Consider the following 18,176-nt stretch of genomic DNA (forward strand, 5'->3'; position numbering starts at 1 on the left):
GATCTTGCATATCTTTCCGTTGGTGGTGTAGAGGTTTGCGCATGCCCGGCTTCAGAAAAATGGCCGCCGCAATCTCCATCTGCGCACGCGCGGCATCCCGCGGCCATTTCCCAGGGCAGCAGAGGACTCCATCTGCGCACGCACGGCCTCAGGAAGATGGCCGCCCCCACCGATAAACAGGGAAATAGCGCCGATTGCGCGTTTTTTCTTCACCTGCGCAGTGGATTCAGCAGTTGGGCATGCGCAAACCACTACGCCACCAACGGAAAGATATGCAAGTGTACTCGTTGATCGGGTGACCTGCGAGTATTTATGACTGCGCGGAGATTTAGTGTTCATCTCGGCAGCTGAATGATTTACAGCTATTAGCCAGCTTGATTACATGTGAGGATTCCCTAGCAACCAGGCAACCCCCACATGTACTCGGCCTGGCTAGTAGCTGTAAATCATTCAGCTGCCGCAAGGAAAACTAAATCTCCGAGCAGTCATACATACTTGGAGGTCACCCGAGCGACGAGTACACTCGCTCATCACTAATTGTGACCTGTCTGTATCTCAATTTGTTTAGTTTTTTTAAAGGCACAATCATAAATCATGGATCCCTAAATGCTTCAGAAAAATGAGCAGGAGCAAGGTCAAACCATGTAGGTACTTTAAGCTCTTCACACAAATGGACGTGCCCTTATGTCTTAATTGCTGTCTTCTAGATGCAAAAATATATGTGTCCATATGGGACCAGAATTTGTTCCTTATTACTATTGGCATTTATTTGTGATTATTTCTTCTATTTCTCCAGCAGCAGAAGATAGTGAGGAGAAAGTGCGCCGTCCATCAAAGTAAGGAAAAGCTTCACCCAATGTTGTATATGACGTGTTCTGACACTCATGAGGCTCAAAATATCAGGGGTAGAGATGCGTTGTATATTTTTAATGAAAGAAACCAATATGTAAATGTCTCTCTATATGTCCCATAGTGAGAGAAAAGCATTTCCCTCTTCAGTTCCCGACTTCTAGACTCACTAACCCTCCCGTCCTTTCTTCTTAATTCTAAACACTGTTTACTGATTTTTTTGGCATCCTCTTAGGCTCCTCAGAACATTATTTTGCTGCTTCTGCAGCAAAACGGCGGAGTAAAGAAAAAACGTACCGTAAGTATTTTTTAACACTTTTTTTATTGAATGATTTTAAGATTCAAAAAATCTATTCAGTATCATCTAAAGTTTCCAATAATTCTCATATAAACAATCTAACAAATTATAAAAAAACACTCTATAATACGCTGATGAAGGCGGGTAGGGGGGTGTACAGGAGGGAAGGTAGGAGGATGACGCCACAGTCAAGTTGTGATATTCAGTATCTGGTATGATATAGCTTCATTGCTTGAGCTCCTCATCTAGGAGTCCAGACGGCTGATGTAATATTTCTCCTGTTTCATCATCCCATCTTCAACCCTAGTTTTCCTTTCTGGACAATATAGCTCCAAACTGCCAGTGGTGCGCATGTGTGGGGTAGGGGGACAGGCTGCATATAGAGCAGCGGCTGTTGTGGTCATGTGATCAGACTGCTTTCCGCGAAACACGTCACGTGGATGGGGACTCCAGTCACATGTTCTGACATCACGTACACCATGACATGAGAGATGCACCTGACCGGAAACGTTAACCATAGGAAGCGCCAATAGAGTCTGTCTTTTTATCTACGCAGTCAATTTTTCTGCTTTATTAGCCAGAGTGTTATTAAAGAAGGACTTCTGGAACCACACCCAGATTAAGTCTTTATGCCGAAACAAGCGCCTGGGCTTTCATCACATTAGATGTAGGATAGCCCATAGAAAAAATAATAAATAAAAAAAATTATATATATATATATATATATATATATTAGCTATTGAACCCGTTCTACGCCCGGGTGGCGAGCATTTATATTGGTATATGGTCTCCATCCTGGTATGTGCTGCTCCATCCTGCGTCCCCATCCTGTCATGTGCTGTACCCATCCTGCGTCCCCATCCTGTCATGTGCTGCTCCATCCTGCGTCCCCATCCTGTCATGTGCTGCACCCATCCTGCGCCCCCATCCTGTCATGTGCTGCACCCATCCTGCGTCCCCATCCTGTCATGTGCTGCTCCATCCTGCGTCCCCATCCTGTCATGTGCTGCACCCATCCTGCGTCCCCATCCTGTCATGTGCTGCACCCATCCTGCGTCCCCATCCTGTCATGTGCTGCACCCATCCTGCGTCCCCATCCTGTCATGTGCTGCACCCATCCTGCGTCCCCATCCTGTCATGTGCTGCACCCATCCTGCGTCCCCATCCTGTCATGTGCTGCACCCATCCTGCGTCCCCATCCTGCGACCCCATCCTGTCATGTGTTGCTCCCATTCTGCACCCCCATTCTGTCATGTGCTGCTCCCATCCTGCACCCCCGTTCTGTCATGTGCTGCCCTATTCTGTCATGTGCTGCTCCCAGCTCCCATCCTGCGCCCCCGTTCTGTCATGTGCTGCTCCCATCCTGCGCCCCCGTTCTGTCATGTGCTGCTCCCATCCTGCGCCCCCGTTCTGTCATGTGCTGCTCCCATCCTGCGCCCCCGTTCTGTCATGTGCTGCTCCAATCCTGCGCCCCCATTCTGTCATGTGCTGCTCCCATCCTGCACCCCCGTTCTGTCATGTGCTGCCCTATTCTGTCATGTGCTGCACCCATCCTGCGCCACCGTTCTGTCATGTGCTGCTCCCATCCTGCGCCCCCGTTCTGTCATGTGCTGCTCCCACACTGCTCCATTATGGTTTATGGCCTCATAAGATGCTCCATACTCTATGCCCCCGTACACTGCTCCATTATTGTTGATGGCCCCCTTAACATGCTCCATTCTATATGCCCCCGTACACTGCTCCATTATGGTTGATGGCCCCCTTAACATGCTCCATTCTATATGCCCCGTATGCTGCTGCTGCAATATTAACCCCTTCATCCCAAAGCCTGTTTTCACCTAAGTGACAGGGCCAATTTTTACAATTCTGACCACTGTCACTTTATGAGGTCATAACTCTGAAACGCTTCAACGGATCCTGGTGATTCTGACACTCTTTTCTCGTGACATATTGTACTTCATGATAGTGGTAAAACTTCTTCGATATGACTTGCATTTATTTGTGAAAAAAACAAAAATTTAGCAATTTTCAAACTCTTAGTTTTTATGCCCTTAAATTAGAGAGTTATATCACATAATATAGTTAATAAACAACATTTCCCACATGTCTGCTTTACATCAGCACAATTTTGGAAACATAATTTTTTTTTGTTAGGACGTTATAAGGGTTAAAAGTTGACCAGCGATTTCTCATTTTTGCAACAAAATTTGCAAAACCATTTTTTTATGGACCACCTCACACTTGAAGTGACTTTGAGGGGTCTATATGACAGAAAATGCCCAAAAGTGACACAATTCTAAAAACTGCACCCCTCAAGGTACTCAAAACCACATTCAAATAGTTTATTAACCCTTCAGGTGCTTCACAGGAATTTTTTGAATGTTTAAAAAAATTGAACATTTAACTTTTTTTTCACAAAATTTTTACTTCAGGTCCAATTTGTTTCATTTTACCAAGGGTAACAGGAGAAATTGGACCACAAAAGTCGTTGTACAATTTGTCCTGAGTACGCCGATACCCCATATGTTGGGGGGAACCACTGTTTGGGCACACAGGAGAACTCGGAAGGGAAGGAGCCCTGTTTTACTTTTTCAAAGCAGAATTGGCTGGAATTGAGATCGGACGCCATGTCGCGTTTGGAGAGCCCCTGATGTGCCTAAACAGTGGAAACCCCCAATTATAACTGAAACCCTAACCCTAGCCCTAACCCTAGCCCTAACCCTAGCCCTAACCCTAACCCTAGCCCTAACCCTAACCCTAGCCCTAACCCTAGCCCTAATGGGAAAATGGAAATAAATACATTTTTTACATTTTATTATTTTTCCCTAACTAAGGGGGTGATGAAGGGGAGTTTGATTTACTTTTATAGCATTTTTTTGGCGGATTTTTATGATTGGCAGCTGTCACACACTCAAAGACGCTTTTTATTGCAAAAAATAGTTTTTGCATCACCACATTTTGAGAGCTATAATTTATCCATATTTTGGCCCATAGAGTCATATGAGGTCTTGTTTTTTGCGGGACGAGTTGACGTTTTTATTGGTAACATTTTCGGGCAGATGACATTTTTTGATCGCTTTTTATTCCGATTTTTGGGAGGCGGAATGAACAAAAACCAGCAATTCCTGAATTTCTTTTAGGGGGGGCGTTTATACCGTTCCACGTGTGGTAAAATGGATAAAGCAGTTTTATTCTTCAGGTCAGTACGATTACAGCGATACCTCATTTATGTAATTTTTTTTATGTTTTGGCGCTTTTACACAATAAAAACTATTTTATATAAAAAAAATAATTGTTTTTGCATTGCATTATTCTGAGACCTATAACTTTTTTATTTTTCTGCTCATGATGCTGTATGGCGGCTTTTTTTTTGCGGGACGTTTTCAGCGGTACCATGGTTATTTATATCCGTCGTTTTGATCGCGTGTTATTCCACTTTTTGTTCGCCTGTATGATAATAAAGCAATGTTTTTTGCCTTGTTTCTTTTTTTTTTTTTTTGCGGTGTTCACTGAAGGGGTTAACTAGTGGGATAGTTTTGTAGAGCGGGTCGTTACGGACGCGGCGATACCAAATATGTGTACATTTATTGTTTTTTTTTTTTTTTACATAAATAAATGGATTTATTGGGAAATGTTTTTTTTTTTTTTATTTGGGGATTTTTTTTTTTTTTTTTACACATTCTATTTTTTTTTTTTGAACTTTCTAACATTGTCCCAGGGTGGGACATCTCTGTATTAGATCAGATCGTTCATCTGACACTGTGCATAGCACACTGTCAGATCAACGATCTGACAGGCAGTTTAGGTGGCTTTCTGGCGCCTGCTCTCAGCAGGAGCCGGCTAGCCAGGTCACTTCATGACCCGGAAGGAGTCCGGCGGCCATCTTGGATCCGGGGACTCCTTCCGGGTCACCGGAGCAACGCGATCTCATTGCGTTGCTCCGGTGGGAGAGCGCAGGGAGCCCCCGTCCCTGCGCGATCCCCCTCTATGTCACTGACTACTGACAGCGGCATCAGAGGGGTTAAATGCCCGCGATCGGTGATAGCGCCGATCGTGGGCATTGCTGCGGGGTGTCAGCTGTCATATACAGCTGACACCCGCACCCGATCACCGCGGCGCTCAGCGCGAGACCGCGGTGATCGGTGCGCCGTACTAGTACTGCTGCTGGCACAAATGCAGTGCCGGCAGCGCAGTACTAGTACGGCGCATGGCGCGAAGGGGTTAAAAAAAAAAATACTCACCTATGGTCGCTGGGCGCCGAGTGCTGGGGGGCCTGAGCAGGCGGGGACACCGGCGCGCTGTGGGGGTCAGGTGCCGGTATCGCCACCAGCTCAGGCCCCCCAGCACTTACTATATTCACCTGTACCGGTTCCACCGCTGAGCGCCGCCATCTTCCCGGCTCCTCTGGCTGTGACTGGTCAGTCAGAGGGCGGCGCCGGCGCTCATTAAGTGCGTCATCGCGCCCTCTGAACTGAAGGTCACAGGCCGAAGACCGGGAAGATGGCGGCGCTCAGCGGTGGAACGGGGACAGGTGAATATGGCCGATACTCACCCTCCTGGCGGTCCCTGCTTCTCTGTTGGAGATCGCGGTGTGCGTTCAGTGTGAACGCATACCGCGATCTCCCGGGAGCGTCACTCTGTGAGGCCCAGACTGCGCCGGCGCTTGCGCAGTCTATAAAGGCTTCGGACAGAGTGACGCTCCCAGCGTTATATTATAGATATATATATATAATATACACTGCTCAAAAAAATAAAGGAAACACTAAAATCCCACATCCTAGATATCACTGAATGAAATATTCCAGTTGTAAATCTTTATTCATTACAAAAGTGGAATATGTTGAGAACAATAAAACCTAAAAATGATCAACGTAAATCACAACTAATATCCCATGGAGGTCTGGAGTTGGAATGATGCTCAAAATCAAAGTGGAAAATGAAGTTACTGGCTGATCCAACTTCAATGGAAATGCCTCAAGAGAAGGAAATGATGCTCAGTAGTGTGTGTGGCCTCCGCATGCCTGTATGATCTCCCTACAATGCCTGGGCATGTTCCTGATGAGGCAGCGGATGGTCTCCTGATGGATCTCCTCCCAGACCTGGACTAAAGCATCTGACAACTCCTGGACAGTCTGTGGTGCAACGTGACATTGGTGGATGGTGCGAGACATGATGTCCCAGATGTGTTCAATTGGATTCAGGTCTGGGAAACGGGCGGGCCAGTCCATAGATTCAATGCCTTCATCTTGCGGGAACTGCTGACACACTCCAGCCATATGAGGTCTGACCCACTGCCAAACTGGTCATGCTGAAGGATGTTGCAGGCAGCAGATCGCTCTCCACGGCGTCTCCAGACTCTGACTCTGTCACGTCTGTCACATGTGCTCAGTGTGAACCTGCTTTCATCTGTGAAGAACACAGGGCGCCAGTGGCGAATTTTTCTTATCCTGGTGTTCTGTGGCAAATGCCAAGCGTCCTGCATGGTGTTGGGCTGTGAGCACAACCCCCATCTGTGGGCATCGGGCACTCAAACCATCCCCATGGAGTCTGTTTCTAACCATTTGTGCAGACACCTGCACATATGTGGCCTGCCGGAGGTCATTTTGCAGGGCTCTGGCAGTGCTCCTCCTATTCCTTCTTGCACAAAGGCTGTGGTAGCGGTCCTGCTGCTGGGTTGTTGCCCTCCTACGGCCCCCTCCACATCTCTTGGTGTACTGGCCTGTCTCCTGGTAGCGCCTCCAGCCTCTGGACACTATTCTGACAGACACAGCAAACCTTCTTGCCATAGCTCGCATTGATGTCCTATCCTGGATGAGCTGCACTGCCAGCCACTTGTGTGGGTTGTAGAGTCCGTCTCATGCTACCACGAGTGATAAAGCACAACCAACATTCAAACGTGACCAAAACATCTGCCAGAAATAATTGGTCATGAGACGTGGTTTGTGGTCCCCACCTGCAGAACCACTCCTTTATTGAGTGTGTCTTGATAGTTGCCAATAATTTCCATCTGTTGTCTATTCCATTTGCAAGTGGACAGTTTGATTTCACAGAAGTTTGATTTACTTGGAGTTATATTCTGTTGTTTAAGTGTTCCCTTTATTTTTTTGAGCAGTGCATATATATATATATATATATATATATATATATATATATATATATATATATATATATACATATATAAAGTGGGTGAAATAAGTGTCCAATACGAGACCAATATTTTAAGTAAATACATTTTTAAAAGTGCTATTGACATGAAATTCTCACCAGATGTCGGTAACATCTCATCCAATCCACACAGGAAAAGAGATCAAACCATAAATGTTCATAAATTCAGTTATGTGTAGTAATAAGAAAAGTAAAAAATTGTGACAATTCTTACAAAGGATGCAGCTCTCCGAAAATTGCTAAGATATTGGGGCACGATCGCAGAAGCATCCAAATTTTGTTACATTTAGAAAAAAAATTAAGAAGAATCAAACGTGAAGAGACCAGGAACCTATTATGATGTCAGTACCCGAGGCAGACTACTACACACTGTATGGAGCTGGCATGTGTCGGTCTGCCACCTAAGTCATGGACAATAACTTTAGCCTTTTGGCGACATTGATTGTCATGTACAGCAGATGTGTGAACTAACTGTATGGAGCGGGCCCAGGATCTGATCCTGCTTCATACAGTGCAGGTGCCGGTTGTGTTATACAACTGGCACCAAAATATAATTGCTGTGATCTGAACTAGCTCTGATTGCAAAATTTTTACCTGTTAGAGGCCACTGTCAATTGTGACAGCAGCATTTAGGCGGTTAAGAACATAGGATAGTTTCCAACGCCCATGAGCCACAAAATGTTTGCAGGTTGCTGATGGGTGGTTATGGGTCTCGGGATTGGAGTTTACTGAAGCCTCTGCATTGGCTTCAAAGAAGACAAGTATTTATATAATATTAATATAAAATGGTATTGTATAGCGAACAGGTGAGACTGCAGGTTCAAGTTCCTTATGGTCGACAAAAAAAAAGCGAATAAATAAATAATATCAATAAAAAAGAAATCTAAAAGTTTAAATTGTCCCGCTGTGCATCCGCCTTACATGTGCAGTGTATTTCGGGTGTACAGTAGGAGCTGACCCTGCTCCATACACGGTGGGTATCGACCTTCTTATACAGTCGGCACCTGCCTCTAACAGCAGCAATCAGAGCTTGCGCTGATCCCTGCTGATTAACCATTTGAATGCCTCTTTTAATCTCTATGCAATCTGTTAAGGCTATGTGCACACTTTGCAGATTCCACTGCGGATTTTTCCGCAGCGGAATTGCAAAATCCGCAGTGAAAACCCATCGCGGTTTTTACTGCGGATTTATCGCGGTTTTTACTGCGTTTTTTTCTGCGGATTTTCAACTGCAGTTTTCTATTGGAGCAGCTGAAAATCCGCAGAAAAGATGTGACATGCTGCGGAATGTAATCCGCAGCGTTTCCGCGCGGATTTTTCTGCAGCATGTGCACAGCGTTTTTTGTTTCCCATAGGTTTACATTGAAATGTAAACTCATGGGAAACTGCTGCGGATCCGCAGCGGTCAAATCCGCTGCGGATCCGCAGCAAAATCCGCAAAGTGTGAATATAGCCTCAGACCTAAAGACCTGATCTAGGAAGATCACTGATGGTAATACCTGTGTATCTATTATAGGGTGCTGCGTCCTCTAGGCTGGCTGTCCCAGTGGCACTGTGGTTTAAGAGTGTCTTCCAATATGAAATTAGTCGGCTTTATAAGTGCTGCTCCAGCGACTGACTATCCATATTTAGGACAAGTAAGTAATACTTATTATTCATCTGCTCATCTGCTGGATATAACATGTCTTGCATAGGTCCACAGTCCAAATGTGCTGACAGTCCTCCTAGAGACCTTGACTTTTTGACCTTCTTGCTTATAAAGTGAAATTTTACTATTGCATGTGTGTCACACCGAAGATGTGTCCAAGGCAGCACAATGTACTAGCAGATCCTTTAGGATTTACCAAGTCGTTTATACAGCAGGGGTTGTTCTACCAAAGCTGGTGTCTACATGTAGGTACAGTATGTATTGCCTATATGCTCTATGCTTGTACTGTATATACAGGTACAGTGGGGCAAAAAAGTATTTAGTCAGTCAGCAATAGTGCAAGTTCCACCACTTAAAAAGATGAGAGGCATCTGTAATTTACATCATAGGTAGACCTCAATTATGGGAGACAAACTGAGAAAAAAAAATCCAGAAAATCACATTGTCTGTTTTTTAACATTTTATTTGCATATTATGGTGGAAAATAAGTATTTGGTCAGAAACAAAATTTCATCTCAATACTTTGTAATATATCCTTTGTTGGCAATGACAGAGGTCAAACGTTTTCTGTAAGTCTTCACAAGGTTGCCACACACTGTTGTTGGTATGTTGGCCCATTCCTCCATGCAGATCTCCTCTAGAGCAGTGATGTTTTTGGCTTTTCGCTTGGCAACACGGACTTTCAACTCCCTCCAAAGGTTTTCTATAGGGTTGAGATCTGGAGACTGGATAGGCCACTTCGGGACCTTGAAATGCTTCTTACGAAGCCACTCCTTCGTTGCCCTGGCGGTGTGCTTTGGATCATTGTCATGTTGAAAGACCCAGCCACGTTTCATCTTCAATTCCCTTGATGATGGAAGGAGGTTTGCACTCAAAATCTCACGATACATGGCCCCATTCATTCTTTCATGTACCCGGATCAGTCGTCCTGGCCCCTTTGCAGAGAAACAGCCCCAAAGCATGATGTTTCCACCACCATGCTTTACAGTAGGTATGGTGTTTGATGGATGCAACTCAGTATTCTTTTTCCTCCAAACACAACAAGTTGTGTTTCTACCAAAGAGTTCCAGTTTGGTTTCATCAGACCATAGGACATTCTCCCAAAACTCCTCTGGATCATCCAAATGCTCTCTATCAAACTTCAGACGGGCCCGGACACGTACTGGCTTAAGCAGTGGGACACGTCTGGCACTGCAGGATCTGAGTCCATGGTGGCGTAGTGTGTTACTTATGGTAGGCCTTGTTACATTGGTCCCAGCTCTCTGCAGTTCATTCACTAGGTCCCCCCGCGTGGTTCTGGGATTTTTGCTCACCGTTCTTGTGATCATTCCGACCCCATGGGGTGGGATTTTGCGTGGAGCCCCAGATCAAGGGAGATTATCAGTGGTCTTGTATGTCTTCCATTTTCTAATTATTGCTCCCACTGTTGATTTCTTCACTCCAAGCTGGTTGGCTATTGCAGATTCAGTCTTCCCAGCCTGGTGCAGGGCTACAATTTTGTTTCTGGTGTCCTTTGACAGCTCTTTGGTCTTCACCATAGTGGAGTTTGGAGTCAGACTGTTTGAGGGTGTGCACAGGTGTCTTTTTATACTGATAACAAGTTTAAACAGGTGCCATTACTACAGGTAATGAGTGGAGGAAAGAGGAGACTCTTAAAGAAGAAGTTACAGGTCTGTGAGAGCCAGAAATCTTGATTGTTTGTTTCTGACCAAATACTTATTTTCCACCATAATATGCAAATAAAATGTTAAAAAAACAGACAATGTGATTTTCTGGATTTTTTTATCTCAGTTTGTCTCCCATAGTTGAGGTCTACCTATGATGTAAATTACAGACGCCTCTCATCTTTTTAAGTGGTGGAACTTGCACTATTGCTGACTGACTAAATACTTTTTTGCCCCCCTGTATATACCTGCTGCATGACCAATTGGTATTATTTTCACTGGAAGAGTAAAGGTCTAAACTAGTGAACACATTATGTGTATAGTATACCAAAGAATTACTGTCTTTTTTGCGCCACACACCTACAATGTAGTGCTGCACGTGCAAAACAAAAACAACTTTATAATTATGCCATTTGTACCTAAAAAAAAGTTGTATCAACACAAACTGTTAATAGCTTTTTTATTTTAACGGTTTCTGCAATATTTTAATTTCTCCTTGTAATGTCATAAACAGAAATCAGCAGTACGAGTTAATACAAGAATCTTTGTAATTTAGCTTAGCACAAAATCTGCTTATTTCTTAATTTCTTCTCCTCTACACACCTCCCAAATTCACCATATATTCTAAAAGCTGATACAATTTCTATTGCTCAATACAAGATGTACTGCCACAGCTTACTGAGGAATCAATTTACAGTTATAGAATGGGAGAAAAAATAAGAGAGAGGACCAGAAAGACTATGCTGGATTCACATCTACACTGCTCACGGCTTCTATATTATGTCCTCCATGCTGCTGCTGCTGCTTCTGGACATGTGCTACATAGAAACAGGAAAGGAAGAGTTGATCAATGCCACATGTTTGTGTGTGGGTTTTTGGTATTTTGTTGCCCCAGGCAGATGAATCCAATGGCGCCCACCCCCACTCCAAAGGAATGTGTCCCAACTCTGTTGTTGGGTATCCTAAGGCCAGTGGCTCCTACTCTATCCTTAGCGCTAAGGGGCACCCTATCTATCCCTATTCCCCTTATTAATTCTGATTTTTCTCATTTTGAAGAGCCATGTACCCTACAGAACTCCTGAATCTACCCTTAGTTTTTTCCCCTCCCACAACCAACGTACCCTGATGAGCTCTTGAATCCAGCCTTAGTTTTTTCCCCTCCCACAACCAAGGAAGCGTGGAGTAGTAGTGTATGGAAATACACCAACGAGACTAACAAGTGAATAGGAAAGGGAAATGGCCCAATCTGAACGGCTGAGAACATCTACGCAAGCAAACTTCCATTGTAAGGTGAAGTGCTTCTAATCAGTGCAGGAGTAGTAGAAATCTGTCAGCACAGTATTCTCCCTCCTCTCTGTCACAGTAAACCTATGACAGAATGGTTCAAAGACTAAAGTAATAGGACCCCTGATGCACATCCCCCTTCCACTCCGATGGGTTAGGTAGGAAACCCTGATGACAACGTCGACTAGAATTGTTATCCTTTTTCACAAAAAAAAGTGATGTACTTTAGAGATGTGACTTAACAGGAAGTGCAATTTCAAAGTTACATACAGAATCAATAATTTTTTTGTAGACCATTTGTACAATACAGGGGTAAAATAGTGAAATTCATCCCGGGCATCCTATATTTTAGATGTAAAACCCAAGGATACTTATGGAAACTAATAAAGTGTAACTAACTATAATCAGGGCTGTTTGGTTTCAATGAAGGTGTCCAGCATTTGGTTGTCAAAATGCCTTAATGTAAAATAAACAGTCTCCAATTATAAATAAAGGGATACGTCTGATGTTTTTCGCGTTCGTCATGTGACAAATACAGCTTGCACAAAACTGATGGTCATTCTGGTTATGTATTCTAATTTTGATGACATATTAATGTAGTGATGGTTGTTCTGATGCTGTATTCATGGAGTGATGAGGATTCTGGTGATATATTCATCACCAGAACCAACCTCATTGCCATGAATACGAAGCCAAAGTCATCATCCGTACATAATTAGAGCACCAGAGCCATCAATAGTACATGAACATGGTACCAGAAACATCATCAAACATCATCAGTAAATTAATACATCACCAGAACCACCATCAGTACATGAATGTCACCAGAACCACCGTTAGTACATGAATATGTCACCAAAACCACCATAAGTATATGAATACATCATTAGATACACCTTCAGTACATTAATACATCAACAAACCCACCATCAGTACTATGTCACCAGAACCACTATAATTATTTAAATTAATACGTCATCAGAACCTCCATCAGCACGTGAATACGTCACCAGAACCACCATAAGTATATGAATACATGACCAGAACCAAGAGTACTTAAATACAAGCTACAAAAACAAGCTACACTTGACTTCAAATCAGCCCTCACCTCTGCTAAACAGACCTATTTCACTAACCTTGTATCTTCGCTATCCTACAACCCAAAACAACTGTTCAGCACATTTAACTCTCTCCTCCGCCCACCACTGCCACCTCCAACTCCCTTCATCTCTTCCGAGGACTTTGCCACTTACTTCAAAAACAAGATCGACCAAACAAGTCAAACCTTTACTTGTCCACCACCCCAACCACTCCATATACCAGACCTCTGCCCTTCCCTAATAACCTCCCTCTTCAACATGACTGAAGGAGAGCTTACTCGCCTCTTTTCCAAATCACACCTCACCACCTGTGCACTTGACCCCATCCCTTCCCACAGGCTCCCCAACCTCACTAACACGCTCATTCCAGCCCTAACCCATCTCTTCAAAATATCGCTCTCTTCTGGTACCTTCCCCTCTGCCTTCAAACATGCCACCATCACACCCATCCTCAAAAAAACTAACCTTGACCCAACTGCTATGCCCAGCTATCGCCCCATATCACTGCTCCCATTTGCTTCAAAACTCCTTGAGCAGGATGTCCATGCTCAACTTTCCTCCCACCTCTCATCTAACTCTCTCCTTGACAACCTCCAATCTGGCTTCCGCCCCCACCACTCCACCAAAACTGCTCTGACCAAAATTACTAATGACTTAGTCACAGCCAAAGCTAACAGACGGTTCTCCATCCTCCTCCTTCTTGACCTGTCCTCTGCTTTCGACACAGTCGATCACTGCCTACTGCTACAGATTCTTTCTTCCCTTGGCATCAAAGACCTTGCCCTGCTACCTCCTCATCCCGCCCTCTCTCTGTTGCAGTCCCTCAAGGCTCTGTCCTAGGGCCCCTAATTTTTTCCATCTATACCCTTGGCCTAGAACAACTCATAAAGTCCCATGGCTTCCAATACCACCTGTATGCAGACGACACTCAGATCTACCTCTCTGGCCCAGATGTCACCTCCCTGCTGTCCAGAATCTCGAAGTGTCTGTCAGCCATATTCTCCTTCTTCACCTCTCGCTTCCTAAAACTCAATGTAGACAAAACGAATTCATCATCTTTCCCCCACCTCACGTATCCCCCCTACCCAATCTATCTATTATGGTAAACGGCATCACGCTCTCTCCTGCACCTGAAATCCACTGCCTCGAGGTAACTCTTGACTCTGCCCTCTCCTTCAAACCTCACGTCCAAGCTCTTGCCACCTCCTGTCACCTCCAACTCAAAAATATTGCCAGAATCCGTTCCTTCCTCAGCCCACAATCTACCAAAACTCTTGTGCATGCTCTCATCATCTCCCACCTCGATTACTGCAACACCCTCTTCTGTGGCCTCCCAGCTAACTCTCTTGTACCACTCCAGTCTGTCCTCAGCTCTGCTGCCCGGCTAATCCACTTCTCTCCTTGCTACTCCCCTGCTTCTTCCCTCTGCAAATTCCTCCACTGGCTCCCAATTCCCCAACGAATCCAGTTCAAACTACTAACACTGATCTACAAAGCCATCCACAACCTGTCCCCTCCCTATATCTCTGAACTAATCTCTCAATATCTTCCCTCATGTTATCTTCGATCCTCCCAAGACCTCCTACTCTCCTCCACACTTATTTTTTCCTCACACAACCGCCTCCAAGATTTCTCCCGAATATCCCCATCCTCTGGAATTCCATGCCTCAACACGTCCGATTACGGTATATTATCCACCACCCTTGGATCCTTCAGAAGGAACCTTAAAACCCATCTCTTCAGGAAAGCCTACAGCCTACAATAACCATGCCGCCGCCAGAGCTGACGCCTCACCGCTGCCGGAGCCGCCGCCTCACCACCGCCTCACCACCGCCAGAGCCACCGCCTCACCCCTACCTTCTGTCTCTTCCCCACTATCCCATAGAATGTAAGTCCGCAAGGACAGGGTCCTCTCCCCTCTGTACCAGTCTGTCACTGTAAACCTGTTTACTGTAAATGATATCTATAACCCTGTATGTAACCCCTTTCTCATGTACAGCACCATGGAATTAATGGTGCTATATAAATAAATAATAATAATAATACAAGAAACAATCTTGGTACAACAATCAACTGTAATATCAAGTTAGACTGATTACCAATTGTATTGCATTAATAGGCTACAACCCTACAACTCCCAGTATGTCCTTAACTATTGTAAGGAGATTCCGGGAGTTGTTATTAACAGCCATCATCATACTGTGGACCATACAGAAACCACAGTAGTGATGAGAATAAGTCAGTACCACAAATAAACATTTACATGTACATTTTTATGCTTTTACATTCTGATTTCTGTGTTCTATTCATTGTATATGTAACAATGTAATGTTTCTCTCCCTTTCACGTTGTACAGGAACCTTTGGACAAAGCTGTGGAACGTCACACATGTATCGTCATCACTCACCGCTTGTCCACCATTCAAAACGCAGATATAATCACCGTGATTCAGAACGCAAAAGTTGTAGAACAAGGGACACATCAGCAGCTCCTGCAGAAGAAGTGGGTGTAACACTCACTGGTCACAATACAGCTCGGACTCCCATGAGAATTATATGCTAGAAGACATTACAGCTTCAGATGGTGCCAGCGCCAAGGACATTACACCGGGGCTGGATCTCTCACTCTTTGTTCCTTCTGATGATAACCAAATTTAGAATAACAAAAATAATAAAAATGAATGTTATGTTGTGTAAGAATTGGCTATGTCAAGTTATTTAAAGTATGTGTCGGGAGGAAGCAAAGGCGCAGGTATAAAAATGGATGATGAGAGCTATACTGGTGATGTTGGAGCTGTTTTCTGTATGCAAAATGTTTGATCCCTTAACGACCGTCGATACACATTAAAACGGCAGTCGTTAAGTCATTAATTTAAGATGGGAATCAGGATTAAGTAAATAGCGCCACCCCACGGACGACAGCTGTACATGATATCTGACACCCTGTGGTATCGGCCTTGGACAGTTTTGGAACTGATCGGAGCCGATTAACCCCTTAAGTTAAGTGGTTAAAAGAGGGTTAAAAGATCCCCTTTGACAGAATTGACCATCCACGATCATAATCAGGGATGCCATGGTACTCCAAGGTCATCTGATGACCCCAGGGTACTGCAGTCTGTAAGATCCTGCTATAAGCAAAGTCTAACATAAAAAGTACACCTAATTGGTATCGCTGCATCAGAACAACTGGATATATTAACCCCTTCACCCACCCAAGCCTGTTTTCACCTTTCTGACAAGGCCAATTTTTACAATTCTGGCCACTGTCACTTTATGAGATAATAACTCTGGAATGCTTCAACGGATCCCAGTGATTCTGAGAAAGTTTTCTCGTGACATTTTGTACTTCGTGATGGTGGAAATTCTTTCATGTGGCTTACGTTTCTTTCTGAAACAGTTTGAAATTTGGTGAAATTTTGAAAATGTTGCAATTTTCAAACTTTTTATTTTTTTCTCGTTAAATCTGAAGAGTCATGTTGCACAAAATAGTTAATAAATAACATTTCCCACATTTCTATATCCCATCAGCACAATTTTTCAAACATAATTTTATTTTGTTAGAAAATTAGAAGGGTTAAAAGTTGACCAAGAAAATTTAATAAACCCTTTTTTTTAAGGATCACATCACATTTGAAGTGACTTTGTGGGGCCTATATGACAGAAAACACCCAAAAGTGACACCAATCTAAAAACTGCACCCCTCAAGGGACTCAAAACCACATTCAAGACATTTAGTAGCCCTTCTGGTGCTTCACAAAAATTAATGGAATATGGAAGGAAAAAATAAACATTTAACTTTTTGTCACAAAAATTCTACTTTAGACCCAATTTTTTTACTTTCCCATATGTGGGGGAAAACCACTGACTGGGCGCAGGACAGGGCTCGGAAGGTAAGAAGTGCCATTTGACTTCTTGAATATAAAGTATGCTGGAATAATTAGCGGACGCCATGTCATGTTTGGAGAGCACCTAATGTGCTTAAACAGTGGAAACCCCCACAAGTGACACAGTTTTGCAAACTAGACCCCTCATGGAACTTATCTAGATATGTGGTGAGCAGAAGTTTATAATATTGAGCCGTGAAAATAAAAAAAATCAATTTTTTCCCACAAAAAACGTTCTTTAGCCCCAAACTTTGCATTTTCACAATGGTAACAAGAGAAAATGGACCCCAAAATTATCTTCTCATGAGTACATTGATAGCCCATATGTGTTAGAAAACTACGTTGCAGGCACAGTGCAAAGATCAGAAGGGAGAAGCGCCATATTGAAGATCAGATTTAGCTGGACTGGTTTGAAGGTGTCATGTCACATTGGTAGAACCCCTGAGATACCAGACCAGCAGAACCCCTCCATAAGTGACCACATTTTACAAACTACACCACTCAATGAATTCTTCTATGGGTGCAGTGATCATATTGACACCACAAGTGTGTCACAGAGTTTTGTGTTGTTGTTTTTTATTTTCTATTTCAATAGATTTTTATTTATTTTTCCAAAAAGAAATAATAAATAAAATTAACAACAATAACAAGCTGTGCATGTGGCATATCACTTCTATCTTTTAAGTATATCTTCTGTCAATATGTATCGTTTCTCCTTGCGGAGATCGACATGCTAAGCATGCTGAGATGAGGAGACTTAAAGCCGCAATGCTCCTCTGGGTAATATGCTAATTATCCAAATTGTCTCTTCAGAGAGGAAGAGAGCTAGAACTCTAGTACCACCTATTGTATAGTACTACCTGTTTTTATTATGTATACCCCTCCTCACATGTAAAGCGCCATGGAATAAATGGCGCTATAATAATAAATAATAATAATAATAATAATTGGAATGTAGCAATCCTACAAGTTAATGTTGACCCTTTAACGAGCCTTGTCACATGACTTAGGATAATAGCCAAACCAGAAACTCAATTTGCAGACACTGTGTTTCGGGGTACTGCCCCTCATCTGTGCAAAGCGGAGATCTAATTTGGCTGTGTGAGAGGCGTCAGACCGTTATCCAAGAAATATCGTTTCTCCTTGCGGAGATGAGGAGACTTAAAGCCACAAAGCTCCTCTGTGTAATTTCCTAATTATGGAAATTGTCTCTTCAGAGAGGAAGAGAGCTAAAACTCAAGTGCCACCTATTGGAAGGTAGCAATCCTACAAGTCAATGTTGACC

General features: G+C 43.6%; 1 long non-coding RNA gene across 1 annotated transcript; it reads left to right on the plus strand.

The window, feature by feature from the left end:
* Positions 1-1,098: 1,098 nt before the first annotated feature.
* Positions 1,099-15,613, plus strand: LOC138672024 (uncharacterized). The gene is made up of 3 exons (XR_011319535.1): positions 1,099-1,147; positions 8,829-8,949; positions 15,365-15,613. It is a non-coding gene; the product is annotated as an uncharacterized lncRNA (long non-coding RNA).
* The last annotated feature ends 2,563 nt before the right edge of the window (positions 15,614-18,176 follow it).

This window comes from Ranitomeya imitator, chromosome 3 (assembly GCF_032444005.1).
Source record: "Ranitomeya imitator isolate aRanImi1 chromosome 3, aRanImi1.pri, whole genome shotgun sequence".
NCBI lineage: Eukaryota > Metazoa > Chordata > Amphibia > Anura > Dendrobatidae > Ranitomeya > Ranitomeya imitator.